This window comes from Cupressus sempervirens, chromosome 9, assembly GCF_028749045.1.
Source record: "Cupressus sempervirens isolate cs-2001-9-10 chromosome 9, ASM2874904v1, whole genome shotgun sequence".
In the NCBI taxonomy this organism is placed as follows: domain Eukaryota; kingdom Viridiplantae; phylum Streptophyta; class Pinopsida; order Cupressales; family Cupressaceae; genus Cupressus; species Cupressus sempervirens.
Window position 1 is genome coordinate 413,430,544 of NC_143126.1, and position 15,419 is coordinate 413,445,962.

Below are 15,419 nucleotides of genomic sequence, written 5' to 3' on the forward strand. Positions count from 1 at the left end.
GGTCAAACTGGGCTACTTAGAACTTGCAGACTAGAAACAATGTCAGAAAAGCAATTTTTGCGAATGGAATGGACCTAGGAAAATGTGCAGACGGATTTGTCATGATTTGAAAATTGGCACACTTAAAGTATTTTTAGAGTACAACATAGTGGTACAATCCATTTGATCTCATCTATCATAGATCTCAAGTTATAACATCCCGAACAGGGGTACCAACTAATCTGCACCTTTTGACACCAGTAAAAAGTTAGAAATTGCATTTGGAATTGTGTTTGAAAACTGATCAAATGGATTTTTCATAAGCTCAAATTTGAAACATGGCAAGTCTCTAACGTCTAAAATTCAATTCAATAGGAATTTTCTCATTTGGGTCAACTAGTCAAAAGTTATAACTTATCAAACAGGGCCTTCCAGAATTATGAGCAATGTGCATCAGCATGACACCAATAAATGACCAACTTTGAGGGATCCAAAACCTAGTCAAACAAATTTGGAATGACTCAAAATCTAAAACATGGGCTCTCTGGTATGGACACTAGACATTCCCAAAGTGGAAAATCATGAAACATTATTGGGCGCAAGATATTCAATTACAAACATAGCCTCCTATTGTTGTTTGACACTTGGGCAAAAATGCAAATCTGACAGTTGCTCAAAATGAGACTTCATGAAATGACTCGGAATGGAAATTTATCTTCATGAAAAGCATAGGCATAGTGAATGCATGGTGTTATAGATATTAAACACCTCATGGGCCTTAAACAAATAGTACCAGGGATTCAATTTTGACTCCCAACATAGGGGATTTAATTTAGTTTGTAATGAACTAGTCAACTTGTGGCTTAGTTTGGTATTAGTAGAGTGGTCTTACAGAGTCTTTAGGTATGTTAAGAGGATTAGTCTTGGAGAAGAAGATGCAAATTTTGAAGAGCTAGTAGTTGCTACTTGAGAACCAAAGAATTGCTTGGTGAACCTGAGGGTACAATTGTGGGTTATTCTTGGTGTTCTTATCTAGTTGTGGATCTAAACTTGCTGGGATTGATATTGTAAGTTAGATCTTGTGAAATCTTGCAAAACTGATATTGTAATTGATGTTTGTATTTGGCCCTAACACGGAAGGCCTTACTATTGGACATATTGCATGTAATCAGTTATTTATAAATAAAATGTTGTGATTTGGTATCAAATATTGCATTTGTGTTTCCTTGTTGTGTTTTTGATGTGTGGTTATTTGTTGGGGGCTAGGACATCTCCTTTAGGGATTCTCCTACCTTGCACTATTCCATTTTATACCAAAGCAAAAAATTTCCTTAGTGCGTAGGTAGATCACTGAGGTTGAGGCATTTTTGCACTAGGATCTGGGTTGGAAAAGGTTTCTTTTGTGGAGTTGATTGATCTTTTGGAGTTGTGGATCTATTTCTTAGGGTTTGTGAATATTCTAGAAAATGCCTCCAAGAAGATTGGATCCTAGGGTAACTGATGATCTTATTGATGTTTTAGAAGAAAGGATTCGAGAAAAGATTAGAGCAAAATTCAGATCTGAGATTGCATTGATGAAGAGTGGCATGATTTATGAAATTGTAAGTACTTTAGGTGGTGTACCTAGGCATGTGGGTACTGAAGGTATTTATGAGGAAGTTGCTAAATATTTTGAAGTTTCTAAATCGAGTGGTGAGGACAAAACTAATCATGTGGAGAGACCTATTGGAACTAGGGATGATTAGTTTGCTAGACCTGGATCTCAGTTGAAGCTGAAGCATAAGATGGAGGCTTCTAATTTCTTAGGTACTTTGACTCCTGAAGATTTGATTGATTGGATTGGTGAATTGGAAGACTACTTTGAGCTTGAGGATATTAAGGATCAACTCAAAGTAATGTTGGCACAAACTAAGCCAGAGGGACATGTTGCTTTTTGGTGGAAAGAACTACAAAGAGATGGAGAAGAAAAAGGGAGATGAAGATCTCTAGATGGAGATTGATGGTGACTAAGTTGAAGGATAAGTACACTCCTGCTGATTATGAACTTGAGTTGTTTAAAAGGTTGCAAAATCTGAAGCAAAAAGATATGACTATTAAATATTATACCAAGGAATTCTACGAGTTGACTATTTGGTCTAGGCATAGAGAATTGTCAAAGGAAAAAGTAGCTTGATACATTAATGGTTTGAGATTCAATATTCATGATGAGATTGGTATGCTGAATATTTCTTCCATTGAGGATGCTTATCAGTATGCTTTGAAGGCAAAAGATAAGTTGAAGAGGACAAGTCATGATAATGCTAGAGAGAAGGAGAAGCAGGATAACATGGCACAAGCTAAACCAAGTGCAAAAGTTGAACCAAAACCTATTGATCAAAATTTGAGGACGGATGCTAGTGTGTTCAGAGGTACTTTCTATAGATGTAGTAAAGTAGGGCATAGGTCTTTTGAATGTCTACATGGTAGGAAAGATGTTGTTTTGAATGAGGTTGAGTCTAATATAGTCAATCTAAGCAAAGAGAGAATTTTCTATCTCGATGAGTATTGTTTCGTCAGAGGACTAGTTTATTCAGGACTTGTTGTAAGCCTCATGGTAAACTCTACAATATGATTGTGGATGGTGGTAGTACTAATAACCTTATTGCTAAGGATATGGTTCAGAAACTTTGTTTGAGAAGAGTGAGACATCCTCATCCTTATAGGATTGGTTGGATGCAAGGTGAGCATGCTTTGGAAGTGAGGGAGCAGTGCCTTGTTGATTTCTAGATTGGGCAGTATAAGGATCAAGTGTTGTGTGATATTGTGGACATGAACAATTGTTATATGTTTATTGGTAAACCTTGGAATTATGATTATAGTGTTGTGAATTATTATGTCAAGAATGTGTTTACTATTGAGAAAGGTGGCAGGAATTTTTGCTGATTCCTTTACAAAATGAAGAGCTTGGTATGAGGAACCTAAGTATTGGTAGTTGAGTTGAGTTGGTAGATTCTAAGAAGGTTGGGATTAGTATGGAAAGTAGACCTATAGCACACTGAGGATGGACATGAAGAAGCAAAAGAAGAACAAGGGAAAGAATGTACAAGTTGAAGACTTGGAAGATATGTATGTGAAGAACCAGTTTGCAATTTATGTGTTGAATTCCAAAAGATATTCTTTCAGCTACTAGAACATATTTTTGAACCTAGGGTGTCTGATGCAAGAGCATCCTAGGCTTTCTTTCAATCTTGCATGTTGGGGGGTATTTGGTTTAGAAGTTGTGGACTTGATCACAAAAGGAATGGTGCTTGATCACTATTGGGCACAGTTTATGCCTTGGAGCTCGGCATACTCTAAGAGCTTGACATATACTATGATGCTTGACAATGCTTGGAATCTTGGTATGGTCTTGGAGCTCGGCATGATCTTGTGTTTGGCAAGGCCTTGGAGCTTGGCGATGTTTGTGGAGCTCAGTAAGGTCTTGGAGCTCGATGATGCTTGTGAATTTACTAGTAGTCAGCTTGGTTTTTCTGACACTCAACATGGTCTTGATTTCTATTAGGTCTGAAGTTGTTTAAGGGCTGACTAGTGCATTCAATTTGTATATGAGTATTTAATTTATGTTGTAGCCAACCTGTGGCTTGACATATATTTAATGTAAAGGATTTAACTTAGTTTGTAATGAAATAGGATGACTTGTGGCTTAGTTGGGTATAAGTAGGGGGGTCTTGTAGATTCTTTAGGTATTATGGAGGATCATTCTTGGAGAAGATGATGCAAATTTTGAAGAGCTACTAGCTGCAACTTGAGAACCAAAGGATTCCTTGGTGGACCTAAGGACATAAGGGTGGATTTTTCTTGGTGTTCTTATCTAGTTTGGATATGGACTAGCTGGGGTTGAGATTGTAAGTTGGATCTTATGGGATCTTGCAGAACTGATATTGTAATTGATGTTTTATTTTTCCCTAACATAGAAGGCCTTATAGTCAAGAATATTGCATGTAATCAATTATTTATGGATAAAAAGTTGTGATTTGGTATCAGATCTTGCATTTGTGTTGCCTTGTTGTTGCATTTCCATTGTGTGGTTATTTTCTGGGGGCTAGGACATTTCCTTCGAGGATTATTTTTCTTTGTACAACATCAAAATTAATGTGGAAACCCAATTTAGGAAAACCACCAATGCAACTAGTTATAACTTTTAACTCTTCTAAAGTGAGCCCTATTAGGAGGCAACCCTATTAAAGGTTACAAAACACAATGTTAGGTGTCACCCTATTAAACAATTTGAATCACCCTGTTAGGAGTGGCCTTGTTAGAGGTATTAAGACACTTCAATCTAGAAATGCCACCTTGTTAGAGGATTTACAAAATGATTGTTAAGTCAACTCTGTTAAGACATTTCTTCATTTTTATAATTGTTAGAAAGTAACAATGATTGATGTGATTAATGAAGCAACTGATTTGTAGATTCAGATTTCTCTTATGGCTTATCCTCTAGATCCTCCCTGATTAGAATAATCTTTGTAGCTCTTTGAATGTTATTCTCTTATTCAAATATCCTTCTTTATTCAGATCTCATCTGATTTTTTACAACTTCCATGTTTTAATCCACAACTTGACCTTTCATATTTATGAAACCCAGTGCCAAGTCAACTTGGATACCTTGATATGTAGAAAATTAACATCCACTAAGTCGTCTTACATAAACAAAATAATAAATAAAATTATTTTGTTGTAAGTCAATTAATACTAAATCTTGGTCACTCAGTTACCACTAAGTTCCTTGGTAATCAACCTAACTTGGCTTACACTGAACCCCTTTGGTAACTGACCTGACTCAGTTAACACTTGAATTCTTCAATGACCAACCTAAATTAGTTTGTAATTGATCACTAAACTTGGATTCTTCTCAACTTCTACTCAATTGATACTGGAGTCTTCTAAGCTTGGTTACTACTGGTAGTGCTCTTTTAGAGTGTAACATTTGTGTAACATCAATGATAATATACAATTGAATAATTCTTCTCAATAATATCTCTCTTTGGCATTTATGGAAACACAACATGTCATAATCAAATAAAATTTTAGAGCAATCAAAAATGATTTATAAGATTTTATAATATCCTTAGTTTCATTTTTATTCTCCATTCATGAGAAGTCCCTTTGAGATTCTCCCTCTGTCATCTCCCTTAATTTTTTTTGATATGAACATGACATGTTCAATCTCTCCCTCTTTGACATCAAATGCTAAAGACTTGATATAATAAGTTTATAATGTACCTTATGTATTGATTCATATGCAATGAGTTTTGACTTCTTTGTATCAACTTGATAGATCTTCAATGTAGTTTGGTTTATGCATCGGTAATATGTACTCTAGTGAGCATCAGATAGGGGAATGACCCCTAGCTTTCCTTTGAGATACAAACATGCATCCTTAGGTAATGGTTGGTAAATATTTCAGCAACTTGCTCCTTTGTGTTCACATATTCTAATCTAATCTCTTTATCTTGAACTAATTCTCTTAGAAAATGATACTTGATTGCAATGTGTTTTGTCTTAGAGTGCATCACTAGATTTTTGGATATGATTGCACTTGTGTTATCACAATAGATAAAAATTGGGTCCTTGATTTATTCCTTTATTCCTGACAACAATTGCTTATCCAAACTGTGTTGGAATAATTAATTGTTGCAGCAACATATTTTGCGTCTACTATAGACCGAGAGATGTAATTCTTCTTCTTACTAGTCCATGGCACTAGCCTCTTTCCAAGAAGAATGCCCCTCCACTGATTTTTTTCTATCATCAATGCTTCCATCCCAATCTACATTAGTAAATACTTTCAACTCAAGGTTTCCTCCTTTCTTGAACCATAAACCATATTCTTGAGTACCTTTTAGATATCTCATAATTCTTTTGATTGCCATCATATGATTTTCTCTAGGATTTTCAAAGAACCTTGAAACTATACCAATTATTAATGAAATATCAAGTCTTGTGTGAACAACATACTAAAGTTTCCCAATCATAGATCTATAGGTAGTTTGATTTACCTTTTTTGAATCATCATTCTTGGATAGTTTGTGTCTAGTAGACATAGGTGTTCCAACTAGTTTGGAATATTATATTCCAAATGTATTCAATGTCTTCTTCATATATTTTGATTAAGGTAAATGTCATCCTTCATTTGATGAACTTGTAAACCAACAAAGAATTTTATCTCTCCAAACATTGACATTTCAAATTCTTTCATCATTTATTTAGAGAATAATTTACCTAAGTCATCATGACCTATGAATAATATATCATTCACAAATATTTCTGCTAATAATATCTTATTTTGTGGTCCTTTTATATATAGATTAATGTTATCATTGGTTCTCTGAAAACCAATCTTTACTAGATATCCATGTAGCCTCTCATACCATGCTCTAGGAGCTTGTTTTAGACCATACAAAGCTTTGTGTAACTTACATACCATGTCTCTTTTATTTGGATCAATAAAACATTTGGGCTGATGAATGTAAACTTGTTCCTCTAGAATTCCATTCAAGAAAGTTGATTTTACATCCATTTGATACACTTTGAATTCTTTGAATGCAGCATATGCAAGTAGTGTTTTGACCCATTCAAGTCTAGCAATAGGAGAAAATGTTTCTCTGTAGTCTATACCTTCTTCTTGAGCATAACCTTTACATGCTAAATTTTCCTTATTCCTTGATACTTCACCAGTTTCATTCAATTTGTATCTAAATACCCACTTTTTTCCAATTACATTTTTGTCCTTGGGTCTAGGAACAAGAGTCTAGGTATTATTCTTTTCAATTTTCTCAATCTCTTCATTTATTTCCTCTATCTAACTTTCATTATTCAATGCATCTTTAACACTTCTAGGTTCAAATTTAGTACGAAGACATGTACCTTTTAAATTTTTCCTTATCATTGTACCTTCTATCTGATCTTCAATTATTTGTTCAGGTCATGATGTCTTCAAGTGTATCTAGCAAGTATAGGTTCCTTTCTCCTAGATTCTGGACTTGTTTCACTTTGTTCGCCATGCTCAAAGGTTCTTTGAAAGTGTAAACTCTGCTCTATCTGAGACTTGGTTCCCATAGTTTATGAATCGAGTTCCTCTTTCTGGGACTCGATCTGAACTGTCTCTAATTCAAGTTGCTCTGGCTCCAACTCAGGTTGCATTGGTTGCAAGTCGAGTTGAATTCCAAACTTAGGTGACTTGGGTAGTGTTGACTATTGAAGTGATGTTGTTTTTTGTTGTCCAATTACATTTTTTGTACCTTTGGTAAAGTATCAGGCTCAAACTAAACAAAATTTATGTAGTCTTCAAGTTCCTCACTACTTTGTTCTTCACTCTTTTCTACAAACTCATCAATTTTTACATGTACACTTTCTAAAATTTTGTGAGTAGAAAGATTCAAACATTTATATGCTTTGCCCTTGTTGGAATAGCTTGGAAATATGCCTTCATCACCTTTTGCATCAAATTTTCCTTTTCTTGTCTCTTTCAAATAACAAACATTAGGTTTATAGCCATATCATAATTCATAAAGTGTATGATCTATACCTTTCTTTAGTTGAACATGGTTCATGGTATATGATGATTATTTATTTCAAGTATTTGGATGCAACATTTTTCTCTATCATCAATGTTCTTGCACAATTGATGATGGATCTATTCCTTCTTTTTGCTCTTCCATTCAACTGAGGTGAACCAAGTGTAGATACCTAGCTTTTGATTCTTCTTTCATTGTAGAATTCATTGAAGTCATTAGAGATGAATTCTCCTCCTCCATCTAACCTTAGACATTTAAAATTACTCCCTGTTTCTTTTTCAACTCTAGCCAGATACCACTTGAAATTTTGAAAAGCTTCGTATTTATCCTTCAAGTACATTATTGTTATTATCCTAGAATAATCATCAACAAATAGAAGGAAATATTTATCTCCAATATAGCTTTCTATGCCTATTGATCCACAAATATCTATATGAACTAGTTCCAAGACTTCTTCAATATTTTAATTCTTATTTTTGAATCCAGTTTTACCCATCTTTCCAATCTGACATTGTTTTCATCTTATCATTTTAGGTTTCTTCTCGTACTCTTTTTTTCTTACTTATAGTAGCCAAATTGTCAAATTTTATATGACACATTATTTTATACCATAGCCAACTTTCGTCTACTTTTTCCAAAAAGCATGAGCTTTTAGTGAGATCTAGATAGAATAGATTACATTTTATTTGATTGCCAATTCCAACTAGGTTTCCTTTACCATCTAGAAGCTTGGCCTTCCCATTCATGAATTCTAAATTGTATCCAAATTTGTTTAGTTGTGCCACACTTAAAAGATTGTATCTCAGTCCTTCAACCCAGTAAGAATTTTCACATTTGAATTCATCAGTCAATGTAATGCATCGTTTTCCCTTCACATAACATTGTTCATTATTTCCAAGTTTAACACTTCCACCATCATAGTGCTCCAAGTGTTCAAACTTAGTGTTATTGCCAATCCTGTGATGAGAATAGCCACTATCTATTATCCATGTTTCATCCTTGCTAATGTTGGATTTCTTATTAGTAAGGAACATATTAGGTGGGTTTAAACCTAATACCAGGAAGCATAAGATAGGGACAAGCCTAAGGATTAGCTAAATCCTATATTCAACAGGGCTAAATCTTATTTCTGGGACAACTTTGACAGAGTCATCAGGACTCACTTCACTTTAGGCTTTGTAAGGCCAAGGCAGGAAAACCTTAGGGATTTAATCTTACTAACTTGATACTCTTCTCTTCAAGACTATCCTCTATAGTAGAAATGGTCAATGTTCTTCTATGATTTTCTTATAAACTTCTTGATCATAGTAACTGACTAAAATCAAATGGAAAGGAAAAGAAAATAAGTAATGACTAGCACTTCTAGTTCATCATTACATAAAATGGCAAATTGATTTTTTTTTTGTTATGTATATTATGCAATTAGGTGAATCATCAACTTGTTCTTGAACTTAATTGACTAGTGTCTTATCCATTGATATATATAGAATCAAAACCAGCAAACTTGGACCTATTTAATCAACTTGTAATTAAATTTGTCAACAGTAAGCTCTGAATTTCATTCTTACCAAATCCTTCTTATAAACCCTAAATCTTATCAATTACAGAGAGTGATTATCTAATTCCTTGAATTAGTAGCAATCAATAAGAGATATACAATTTATATGAATTACATTAAACTGAATGAAACTTGTTCATTTCAATCTCAAGATTATAGATATATAAGAAAGGAGACAAAACTCAAAGACAAAGATATATAGAGAATTTTCGTCTTGTATTGATTTCCTTTGAAAATGCTTACAATACTAATAGAGACTCGAAAATAACTCAAAATTTGGCCACTAATACTCAGTGTTCACTGTATATATTCAAGTATACAAAAGTTGATTACATTTATATAGCTACAGAAAAATGGACAGACTATAAAAAAGACATAAGAATAAGAAAATTATATAGATAGCTGACCTCAAATCCACATCTTGGAAATCCTTATATAGGATTGCAACAAGCTATAGATAGAAAGAGGACATGTGTCAAAACATGAATGGATACAAAAAGTGGCAAGATATAAACAAAAAGATATACAAGACATTCCTCAATGTTCAATCCAAAAGAGGAAGTAGTTGAAAAAATCAGCAGGTGAAAATTTATGTCATGCTCTTTGACTTTACTACCCTTTTTGTTGTCTTCAACGAGTAACATCTCAACTACCTCCTATTGATAGGGCTCTGATCTCTCCAACCGCTTCCCAAATGTAGATCTCCCTTTTGGTGGGCCACTCTTTAGTTCTAACATCTTTTAGGTCCTTTGTGGCTTTAGTCCACCTAGCATCTATAATGGCTTTAGAGTCAACATAAAACTTGTTCAAGTTGATTTCTACTCTAAATAGGTAATCAATTAATTTATTATAAGGGGCATCAGAGTTATCTTCAAAAATTTCCACAATGGCCTCCTGAGTCAAAATGGCACCAAAGGAATCAAACCATTCCTACTAATCCTTGATTGTATTAGTGCCATCCAAAATTGGTGGTATATAGGACCGAATTCCCTAAGTTAAAACTTTTAGCTTCCTTTCTATAATTTCCAATTTACCAGTAAAGAAGCCAATTAGTCTTTGACTACCTCTAAGCCCTTCTTCACCATGATTATCTTATCAGGAAAATATAGCTTTTTAGCCATCGATACAATAAGCCTCTCTAAGAACTATGTATATGGCCCCCACAAATTGAATGTGGGTGATAACCATGAAAGTGACTCATTGGAAAATTGCTCAACACTTTGTAAAGCAACATAAAAATTGTGAGCTGGTTGTGATATACTCTTCATATTTTCAACCCTATGGCTCATTAAACTCTTAAGAAAAGTTTTCCTTATCTCATCTCCTTACTAAGTAGGTGAAGCATCAATGCTCATTATTTTTGGTTCTATTGTATTCTCTACTTGCAAACCTTTTTTTTTTGTCAGGGCCTCAGTTGTGTCCCTAGCTGATTGCTCCTGATCTTTCTATTCTTGGTTTTATTCTATAGCAACCACTTGTTCTAAATTTACAAGTTGTTCTCTAAGAGATGAAACCTCAACCTCTAGTGCTTGGACCTTATCCTCAAGATCTTCAATTTTATCTTTGTATACATGGATTTTCCTAAGCTCATCCTCATAGAGCTTCCTTACATCAATGTAATCATGTATAGACTTGGCAAGCCTAGTCTTTATCTCCTCTACCTTGGCCTCATTCATCAATGAGAAATGCTTCATCACCATTGAGATTTGTGTACCTGAAGTGCCTTGTAAAGTTCATATAATCATATTGCCCTATTATGTGCTATGTACATCCATTAGCTTTGGTTTACTTGATGATGGAGTTATGCTCCAAACTGCTAGAGATTTGGTATCTATGTTGAAACATGTTCCTCTCTGAAGTCCCTCAGCACTAAATGCCTCATATAAGATGGAATTCTCCTATCTCCTTATATGATCAAGCATAAATGCTTGCTCCAATCCTAACTGGGTACCAACAACATACCACTCCTCTGTGCAAGGTCTCTTACCTCCTCTAGAGTCATGAATTCACTCTTAGGATCATAGGCCTATAGCTTCCAAGCCAATTCTAGCTTCTATTCATCTGATTCTTTTGGCTTTACCATAAGCACCAACTCACTCTATTTTATCTTGGATGAAAAACTTTTGAACTCAGTTCACTTGATGAAGTTATCATCTTCTATAAATTATTGGGCTTGGACAATATTATCATCCAACCTTGTTGTAGCTAGTTCCAAGTCTATAAGTGTACTCTCAGCTACATTGATTCTATCCTGGAGATAGATTTTTCTTAAGTCAACAAAATACTGACTTCTGCCTAGTAAAATTTTAGAGTCCTCTATTTTACCTCTACATGGATAAGGACAACCTTTTGTCTATTGTTCCCTTTTGAGACCCATGATGCCTCAACATGTTCATCCTTCTTTTCTTCATCATCTGGAGTTACATCAAGCTCAGGGTTGTCAGGACATACCCTCTCTTCTTCTCCCATGGGTCCCTCTAGCATTTTTCCCATGATTTTAGCATGGTCAATGACCATCTTCCTAATCCCATGAGGATAGGGGATATCCATGTAAAATCCCATGAAACTGGGATCTATTATCTTCATTTCCCTTTCTACCCTTAACACATCATCAAGCTTGGCCAGTTTATTTGTTGCCTCTCCCTTTGCAACAATATTAGGAATAACCTCATGGGGTAACTCCTTGGTGTTAGGAAATGCATAATTCCTTATCTCTTTAAGGGTGTTCTTCATCCAATTATCAGGATTATACATCCAGTATGGACAAAGTGATAGGTTGTAGTGGTAGAGGAAAGAATGAATTTGATCTAAGGCCTTTTTCCCAATTAAAAAGTCCCCACCTTAAAACATCTACATAAGAAAGTGCCTTTATGCAATTTAGGCCCTAGATACTCCCTATTAACCATAAATAACATCCACATGAAGTAAATGATAACCAATTTGGGAGGGATGAATTTTAATATGTGAGGTGGTTGCGGACAACCATATACTCTCATTAAGGAAGAAGTTGGAAAAATGAAAATATGCTCCCCAAATATGATCTAAACTTTTACCCTTAGGGGGTAGGGCTGGTCTCAATAGACTTTTCAAAATATTCAGTGCCCTAAAGTAACCTGGATCTAACATTCTCATTATCACAGCATTAAAATTATTTAAAAATGAAACAGAATTAGAAAAATGGCAATTACTATCCCATACCCATGTCCACAGTTGAACTAGCAACTCTCCATTTGCATCTAAGGTGTGGTCAATGAAATCAGGGCTCATATACCCCACATTCTTGTAGAGGATCAAGTGCATTAGCAGTGAATAGTGATGGAACTTGAAATTTTTTAATTCTTCACCTTGAGCCAAGGCAATGTTTTCCTTCATCACCTCCAAAATGTATTCAACATAATCATACTCCCCACCATGGTAGGAATCCCACACACTCTGGCTATGATGAACTCGGCACCATACACCATATCAGTTCCATCTTTTCCAACTACCTTTTGGACACCACATACTATGTTTACAAAGTAAATCTTGAATTTGTCCAAAGGCATCATCTTCTCCACCTTCTTAGGGTAATCACCCACACTATTTAGGTCCATAGGCATATGTTGTAGAATAGACTTCCCTGTATAAGCTTTTGTATTTCTTTCAAATTTCTTCTACAGATTCTCCAAATCTACAAACATCAATTCCAAAAGCTTCAATGAACGAGTCTCAATCCAAAGTACAAAGTATGGTTCCATCTCGATAAGTAGGAGATAATTTCCACAGCAATTCAAATTGTGATAATGCTATCAGGATTTAACTGTGTGATTTTTGATTCAAACTCATTGACCCATGTTTCATGAGTAGTGATTCAACATGAATCCATCTCTCATGAGAATAAATGGAACACTTCGCACTCATTGGATCTAGGTGATGCTCACAGCAATGAAGCACAAGGACTTCCCATGAGGTCACCCATCCTAGTACTACTCCAACTTAAGCATGCTTAACTACAGATTTTCCTCCATGGTTAAACCCAAAGCTTGCAACCCCATTTGCAAAACCTTCACCAAGTGTTGTGCCTTATGAACCATTCGTTAGAAAGCCCCTTAAGCTCATCAATTGATAAGTAGGAGATAATTTCTACAGCAAGTCAAATTGTGATAATTCTATCAGGATTTAACTGTGTGATTTTTTAGTCAAACTCATTGACCCATGTTTCATGAGTAGTGATTCAACATGAATTCTTCTCTCATGAGAATAAATGGAACACTTAGCACTCATGGGATCTAGGCAATGCTCACAATGGTTCTATCTCTCCTATGGAAAGATTTGGTGGCCAGATTGTATGATCAAATTAGGGCCTCCACCAAGTCCACATCCACAAATACCTATAGAAATATCAACTTTTCCAGGTTCTTCTTCGACGGATTACAAACAGGGATCTTCTTCTCTCTATTATGATAAGAATATTTGAAAAGTTCAGAACCTATAACCCTAGGGCACGTAGCATCTCTACATAGAGTGTATAGGTCCATGAAATCATGGTCATCTACAACATTAGCATTTGAGTAACCTGGGAAAAGCTTAATCCATTCTTCAACAAACATATTAGGTTTTCTTTAAAGTGTTTCCCTCCCTTATAAGTTGAAGTTTCTACAGCCTCCATGTCCAACACTTGAATTTTTCCTATCTTTTTATCATACATCCTAAAAATATGTTGGAAGATACTATATAAACCTTGTCCTTAGGCACTGAAAACAATTATCTACATATACTTAAAACACTACAATTGATTGGATTTCTTTCTCTCTAAGAACGGTTAATTGTAACTGATCAATAAAATGTCTTTATAGCTAAATGTACATCATCAACATTTACCTTTGCATTGATTCTCAGCATGCACAAGCCATAAAATTAGCTTATTTTGTCACCTCTAGGGAGCATCACCATTACTATCCAACAATGCACTTTTTGTACCATACTCAAATCTCATTGGTCAAGAAATATATTCTCATTTCTAGCTCAGAAAAGTGAATAGAAATTTTCATTTCAACTTCGGGTTTACAATCTTATGGTCATCAGAGAAGTCAAACCCTTTGTAACATCTCAGGAAGGGATCAAAAGCTCTATGATCTTAGGATAGCTTGAAATGAGACCCTTATTGTACAGCCATAAACCATGGGAAAAACCCTTACGATTTCATGACACACTAGTTATTGTGATATCAAAGCTGACCTTTAAATCCTTTATGATCTCACTATAGATGGTTTACATTGAACAACATAGCATCTTATTTCAACTCAACTTACATTATGATCTTATGATTATAGTTTATCTATCATTTCATAACATTGGCAGTTACCCCTCATACCCTTATGCTACTACGAGAAATGGTTTCCTTCCTTCATCGTAGCATCACTTGCAATATCTTTAACTTTACGATCCCACAATACACTCTCTCCATTGCATTGTAGCACTTTCTCCATTAGCTTGAGATCTTACAATACATTGTTCATTGTAAGATTGAAGATTGCAATATGTTTCATTAAAATAGTTTTTGGCCCCACTGGTCTAGCTTGGCATCCACTTGGTATATGTTGCATAATTGACCAATCAAGATTGGACACTCATTACTCATCTGACATTGTACTGCCACTTTACCTTGTCATTAGTCACCTTATGATCTTATGATCATAAGTCTCCCATAGCATCATAAACTCAAAATATTCTCTTCATAACCTTATGATATATATTGCTTCATAGCATCGTAGCATCTATAATCTCACTTTTTGATCGTAGAGCTACTTGCAAAATGAATGCCATGTGTCTCTCGTGCCATGTGGTAGCTTGTCACTTTGTTGTATTATTTAAATGCTATGTAGTTTATTTTAGCAAGAAAGTGACCCATTGATCAATACATGATCAATGACATTTATGAGATCATAAAAAAACCCTCATCACTTCAGCAACCAATCAGAAACTTTTAGTATACTGACACATTTCAAATTTGTAGCCCAAGACTAACCCATACTATCTTATGGTCATCCTTTTAATGTGTCATCGGACACTTCAAAGTTTTCATCCATGATCTTATGACCAAGGCTTAGCTTAACATCATATAGCTTTACAAATATCTTCCTGATGTCTTGATCACCTCCTTGTTGTAGGATCAACAAACTTACAATGCTTTCTTGTGTTTCACACTTCTATGACCTACAACAAACTACTTGTCACCTAGTTGTAACCCTTGTCAAATATCTTTACGATCCCTTGATTGCCTGTTTTTCATAAGAACACACACCAGGTATAAAAACTCTTCAAAATTACATACGATCCTATGATAC

General features: G+C 34.9%; 1 pseudogene; it reads right to left on the reverse strand.

Moving 5' to 3' along the window:
- Positions 1–15,419, reverse strand: part of LOC149539058 (histone-lysine N-methyltransferase ATXR4-like) — a 133,098-nt pseudogene that overhangs the window by 54,676 nt on the left and 63,003 nt on the right.